Source organism: Anopheles maculipalpis (genome assembly GCF_943734695.1).
Source record: "Anopheles maculipalpis chromosome X unlocalized genomic scaffold, idAnoMacuDA_375_x X_unloc_3, whole genome shotgun sequence".
In the NCBI taxonomy this organism is placed as follows: Eukaryota; Metazoa; Arthropoda; class Insecta; order Diptera; family Culicidae; genus Anopheles; species Anopheles maculipalpis.
The window spans coordinates 7,501-15,000 of NW_026060491.1; the positions used below are offsets into that span (position 1 = coordinate 7,501).

General features: G+C 42.1%; 1 pseudogene; it reads left to right on the forward strand.

Annotated features, from left to right (window-relative positions):
* Positions 1 to 1,570, forward strand: part of LOC126566780 (large subunit ribosomal RNA) — a 6,028-nt pseudogene extending 4,458 nt beyond the window's left edge.
* Positions 1,571 to 7,500: the final 5,930 nt, after the last annotated feature.

Below are 7,500 nucleotides of genomic sequence, written 5' to 3' on the forward strand. Positions count from 1 at the left end.
CCGGACAAAACCTGCGCCAACTGGAACGTCACGTCTCCGTGTTTCCGTGACTGCCATGTCCTCACGTCAGGTATCACTCGATACGTCCACCGAGTGAACCGACTGGCGTCCTCTCTAGCAGCATCCGCGTCCCACTGCTGCTGCCACTGCCCGTAGGTACGGTCGCGCTCCATGCTCTTTACACTCGCTCTCGAGTGTTCGTTCGCAGGATCCTGCAGACGTTGATGCACCCTGCTGTCCTCCTCGATCAGCAGGCATATCGGGATGAGACCGGCCAGCAGCACGGCCGTCTCTCCCCTCACCGTCCGGAAAGCCCGACACACCCGAATGGCCGTCGTTCTCTGCACACGCTGCACCAGTCTGTGACACTGTTGCAGCTGCAATCCCTCCGACCATACTGGGGCCCCGTAGCGAAGGATGGAGTCCGCAACGGCCGCCAGTAGTCGGGCACGTGACGATTTCGGGCCACTGTGGTTCGGCATGAGGCGCGTGATGGCTTCCGCAACCCTCATGGCCTTCGCTGCAACCTGCTGAACGTGCGGCAACCATGACAGGTGGTCGTGCAACCAAACTCCAAGATAGCGGATGGAGCGCTGGGATTGCACGACCACTCCCCCGATGTTGATGCTGACGACCGGATGACGCTTCAGGGTGGAGATGAGCGTCATTTCCGTCTTCTCCGGAGCCAACGAAAGACGGTTCCGGTCCAGCCAGGTCGTGATCGCCGCGATGGCGCGTTCAGCAGTTGAGGAAGCGGCTTGGGGTGTCGTTGCGGAGACCAAGACTACAAGGTCATCGGCGTAGCCAATAACCTCGGCCCCCTCAGGCAACTGGACACCCAGGACCCCGTCGTACAGCACGTTCCACAGCGTGGGTCCCAATATGGAACCCTGTGGAACTCCCGCGCTGATGCTGCGCACAGGGATAACTGGCTTGTGGTCGCCAAGCGTTCATAGCGACGTGACTTTTTGATCCTTCGATGTCGGCTCTTCCTATCATTGTGAAGCAAAATTCCCAAAGCGTAGGATTGTTCACCCTTTCAAGGGAACGTGAGCTGGGTTTAGACCGTCGTGAGACAGGTTAGTTTTACCCTACTGGTGTGTGCATTTGTGCTATCTTAACGGAATTCCTGTGCAGTACGAGAGGAACCACAGGTACGGACCACTGGCTCAATACTAGTTCGACCGGACTTTGGTATGACGCTACGTCCGCTGGATTATGCCTGAACGCCTCTAAGGTCGTAACCAATCCGAGCTGATAGCGCTTCAAACCCCCATAGGCAATCGTAAGCTAGCGGGCCTAACAACCCTCCGAGATACGCTGGCGCTGCCTCGCAGCCTGGCGCCTCATCCCCGCTTCTAGACTTGGCCGCATCGCGCAGGGTCGCACCGCACGTGTTAGTACCTGACCATAGGGAACACTGGTGGCAGCTGACCTCGCCGACCGTGGACTTGACTAGTTTCGATGCCTACCGACCGCCCGCAAACGACGGGACTTCAGGCTGGGAGCTGCGAGTTGTAGAGATGCGTTCGCATCGATCCTCTCAGGCGACCCATGCTTGGTGGTGTATTCGTGTGTACTGTCGCACCTTTCCGGGTGTGTTCAGTATGCACGATGAATGAGTTGGAAAACGAAAGACAGAGAGAGTATTGAAATGTTACTGAGCATATAAGCGAAGAGTGTGTGGGTTCATAAGAATGTTGATCATATGCAGTTGATACCGGTACGGGTCCGTCATTACTCCTCCACGGAGTGATGATCGGTTTGCTTGAAGGGGGCAATACGCATCGTTGACTTACCTACGGGTAACCCGCTTACGAGTGGGTCGATTGCTGTCGGGGCAAGCAATCGGGTTAGCGCCGTATCCGGATATAGAGAGTAGTATGGGGTGATAATGATTAACATGTCGAGTGATGGCTGCACCTCCTAGTGGAAAGTTCAAACGTGACGGTTGCTTCGCTACGGGGTACTAGGTACCTCTTAGAGGAGCAATGGAGTATGGAGTCCAAATTGAATGTTTGGACTTCAAAAATTTTTCTAAGTCCGGTACTTAAATCCCTCGGACATAAACTCACAAAATACATGCTATTGCATTAAAAATTTTGTTAACCTAACAAGAGATGAAGGCAAGTCGAATTGGTTGGTCCAAAACCAAAAATATCTCTAAGTTCGGGACTTGTGCGCAAACCAAAAGTTAATATGATGTCCCTGAACATGCATATAAGTTCGAGCATTGATATTATAAACCTAACAAGAGATGAAGGCAAGTCGAATTGGTTGGTGAGAAACCAAAAATATCACTAAGTTCGGGACTTGGGTACAAACCGAAAGTTAAAATGATGTCCTTGAACATGCATATAAGTTCGAGTATTGATATTATAAACCTAACAAGAGATGAAGGCAAGTCGAATTGGTTGATAAGAAACCAAAAATATCTCTAAGTTCGGGACTTGGGTACAAACCGAAAGTTAAAATGATGTCCCTGAACATGCATATAAGTTCGAGTATTGATATTATAAACCTAACAAGAGATGAAGGCAAGTCGAATTGGTTGGTGAGAAACCAAAAATATCTCTAAGTTCGGGACTTGGGTGCAAACCGAAAGTTAAAATGATGTCCCTGAACATGCATATAAGTTCGAGTATTGATATTATAAACCTAACAAGAGATGAAGGCAAGTCGAATTGGTTGGTCGGAAACCAAAAATATCACTAAGTTCGGGACTTGGGTACAAACCGAAAGTTAATATGATGTCCCTGAACATGCATATAAGTTCGAGTATTGATATTATAAACCTAACAAGAGATGAAGGCAAGTCGAATTGGTTGGTCCAAAACCAAAAATATCTCTAAGTTCGGGACTTGGGTACAAACCGAAAGTTAAAATAATGTCCCTGAACATGCATATAAGTTCGAGTATTGATATTATAAACCTCACAAGAGATGAAGGCAAGTCGAATTGGTTGGTCCAAAACCAAAAATATCTCTAAGTTCGGGACTTGTGCGCAAACCAAAAGTTAATATGATGTCCCTGAACATGCATATAAGTTCGAGTATTGATATTATAAACCTAACAAGAGATGAAGGCAAGTCGAATTGGTAAGTAAGAAACCAAAAATATCACTAAGTTCGGGACTTGGGTACAAACCGAAAGTTAAAATGATGTCCCTGAACATGCATATAAGTTCGAGTATTGATATTATAAACCTAACAAGAGATGAAGGCAAGTCGAATTGGTTGGTGAGAAACCAAAAATATCTCTAAGTTCGGGACTTGGGTACAAACCGAAAGTTAATATGATGTCCCTGAACATGCATATAAGTTCGAGTATTGATATTATAAACCTAACAAGAGATGAAGGCAAGTCGAATTGGTTGGTCGGAAACCAAAAATATCACTAAGTTCGGGACTTGTGCGCAAACCAAAAGTTAAAATGATGTCCCTGAACATGCATATAAGTTCGAGTATTGATTTTATAAACCTAAAAAGAGATGAAGGCAAGTCGAATTGGTTGGTCCAAAACCAAAAATATCTCTAAGTTCGGGACTTGGGTGCAAACCGAAAGTTAAAATGATGTCCCTGAACATGCATATAAGTTCGAGTATTGATATTATAAACCTAACAAGAGATGAAGGCAAGTCGAATTGGTTGGTCCAAAACCAAATATATCACTAAGTTCGGGACTTGGGTGCAAACCAAAAGTTAATATGACGTCCCTGAACATGCATATAAGTTCGAGTATTGATATTATAAACCTAACAAGAGATGAAGGCAAGTCGAATTGGTTGGTCCAAAACCAAAAATATCTCTAAGTTCGGGACTTGGGTGCAAACCGAAAGTTAAAATGATGTCCCTGAACATGCATATAAGTTCGAGTATTGATATTATAAACCTAACAAGAGATGAAGGCAAGTCGAATTGGTTGGTCCGAAACCAAAAATGTCTCTAAGTTCGGGACTTGGGTACAAACTGAAAGTTAATATGATGTCCCTGAACATGCATATAAGTTCGAGTATTGATATTATAAACCTAACAAGAGATGAAGGCAAGTCGAATTGGTTGGTCGGAAACCAAAAATATCACTAAGTTCGGGACTTGTGCGCAAACCAAAAGTTAAAATGATGTCCCTGAACATGCATATAAGTTCGAGTATTGATATTATAAACCTAACAAGAGATGAAGGCAAGTCGAATTGGTTGGTGAGAAACCAAAAATATCTCTAAGTTCGGGACTTGGGTGCAAACCGAAAGTTAAAATGATGTCCCTGAACATGCATATAAGTTCGAGTATTGATATTATAAACCTAACAAGAGATGAAGGCAAGTCGAATTGGTTGGTTGGAAACCAAAAATATCACTAAGTTCGGGACTTGTGCGCAAACCAATAGTTAATATGATGTCCCTGAACATGCATATAAGTTCGAGTATTGATATTATAAACCTAACAAGAGATGAAGGCAAGTCGAATTGGTTGATAAGAAACCAAAAATATCACTAAGTTCGGGACTTGGGTGCAAACCGAAAGTGAATATGATGTCCCTGAACATGCATATAAGTTCGAGTATTGATATTATAAACCTAACAAGAGATGAATGCAAGTCGAATTGGTTGGTAAGAAACCAAAAATATCTCTAAGTTCGGGACTTGGGTACAAACCGAAAGTTAATATGATGTCCCTGAACATGCATATAAGTTCGAGTATTGATATTATAAACCTAACAAGAGATGAAGACAAGTCGAATTGGTTGGTCCAAAACCAAAAATATCTCTAAGTTCGGGACTTGGGTACAAACCGAAAGTTAAAATGATGTCCCTGAACATGCATATCAGTTCGAGTATTGATATTATAAACCTAACAAGAGATGAAGGCAAGTCGAATTGGTTGGTCCAAAACCAAAAATATCACTAAGTTCGGGACTTGGGTACAAACCGAAAGTTAAAATGATGTCCCTGAACATGCATATAAGTTCGAGTATTGATATTATAAACCTAACAAGAGATGAAGGCAAGTCGAATTGGTTGCTAAGAAACCAAAAATATCACTAAGTTCGGGACTTGGGTAAAAACCGAAAGTGAAAATGATGTCCTTGAACATGCATATAAGTTCGAGTATTGATATTATAAACCTAACAAGAGATGAAGGCAAGTCGAATTGGTTGATAAGAAACCAAAAATATCTCTAAGTTCGGGACTTGGGTAAAAACCGAAAGTGAATATGATGTCCCTGAACATGCATATAAGTTCGAGTATTGATATTATAAACCTAACAAGAGATGAAGGCAAGTCGAATTGGTTGGTAAGAAACCAAAAATATCACTAAGTTCGGGACTTGGGTGCAAACCGAAAGTTAATATGATGTCCCTGAACATGCATATAAGTTCGAGTATTGATATTATAAACCTAACAAGAGATGAAGGCAAGTCGAATTGGTTGGTCCAAAACCAAAAATATCTCTAAGTTCGGGACTTGGGTGCAAACCGAAAGTTAAAATGATGTCCCTGAACATGCATATAAGTTCGAGTATTGATATTATAAACCTAACAAGAGATGAAGGCAAGTCGAATTGGTTGGTCGGAAACCAAAAATATCACTAAGTTCGGGACTTGGGTACAAACCGAATGTTAAAATGATGTCCCTGAACATGCATATAAGTTCGAGTATTGATATTATAAACCTAACAAGAGATGAAGGCAAGTCGAATTGGTTGGTGAGAAACCAAAAATATCTCTAAGTTCGGGACTTGGGTGCAAACCGAAAGTGAATATGATGTCCCTGAACATGCATATAAGTTCGAGTATTGATATTATAAACCTAACAAGAGATGAAGGCAAGTCGAATTGGTTGGTCCAAAACCAAAAATATCTCTAAGTTCGGGACTTGGGTGCAAACCGAAAGTTAAAATGATGTCCCTGAACATGCATATAAGTTCGAGTATTGATATTATAAACCTAACAAGAGATGAAGGCAAGTCGAATTGGTTGGTCCAAAACCAAAAATATCACTAAGTTCCGGACTTGGGTACAAACCGAAAGTTAAAATGATGTCCCTGAACATGCATATAAGTTCGAGTATTGATATTATAAACCTAACAAGAGATGAAGGCAAGTTGAATTGGTTGGTCCAAAACCAAAACTATCTCTAAGTTCGGGACTTGGGTGCAAACCGAAAGTTAAAATGATGTCCCTGAACATGCATATCAGTTCGAGTATTGATATTATAAACCTAACAAGAGATGAAGGCAAGTCGAATTGGTTGGTCCAAAACCAAATATATCACTAAGTTCGGGACTTGGGTACAAACCAAAACTATATACCAAGTGCCTGAAATGTCTATAAACCACACGAAGAACTCTTCACACACAGGTGCGCCTCATAACCTGGTTCAATGTATAAGACATTGGTTTCGGGGGATTTATTGAGAAGAAATTTTTTTTCTCTAACTTTGAGTAAAACTGTCTCAGAATACATATTTAACCACGAAAAGTGAACACCGACAGTAAATAGCAAAAGTCACCCGACCATCAAAGTTGTATGGCGGTGTGGGAGAAGAAAATCCAAGGTCGTCTAATGTAGGGACGTAAGACACGAAATCAAAATTTTGGCATAAAATCTAAAATAATCATCAGACAGTGGTCATCCAAGGCATATAAGAGTCGTCTAACGATGCTGAATGCAATAAGCAATAGCGACTTTTTAAAGATTTTTTTGGATTTTTGTCAAAATGTACCCTTCACAACTTGGTACAAGTCATAGGACAAGGGTACCGGTATGACCGACGGAAGATTTTTGGACAAAAAATTTTTTTGCTCTAACTTTGAGTAAAACGGTCTCAGGATGCATTATTAATCATGAAAAGTGATCTCCGACAGTAAATAGCGAAAGTTACCCGACCATCAAAGTTGCATGGCGGTGCAGGAGACGAAAATCCAAGGTCGTCTAATGTAGGGACGTAAGACACGAAATCAAAATTTTGGCATAAAAGCTAAAATAATCATCAGACAGTGGTCATCCAAGGCATATAAGAGTCGTCTAACGATGCTGAATGCAATAAGCAATAGCGACTTTTTAATGATTTTTTTGGATTTTTGTCAAAATGTACCCTTCACAACTTGGTACAAGTCATAGGACATGGGTACCGGTATGACCGACGGAAGATTTTTGGACAAAAAATTTTTTTGCTCTAACTTTGAGTAAAACGGTCTCAGGATGCATTATTAATCATGAAAAGTGATCTCCGACAGTAAATAGCGAAAGTTACCCGACCATCAAAGTTGCATGGCGGTGCAGGAGACGAAAATCCAAGGTCGTCTAATGTAGGGACGTAAGACACGAAATCAAAATTTTGGCATAAAAGCTAAAATAATCATCAGACAGTGGTCATCCAAGGCATATAAGAGTCGTCTAACGATGCTGAATGCAATAAGCAATAGCGACTTTTTAAAGATTTTTTTGGATTTTTGTCAAAATGTACCCTTCACAACTTGGTACAAGTTATAGGACATG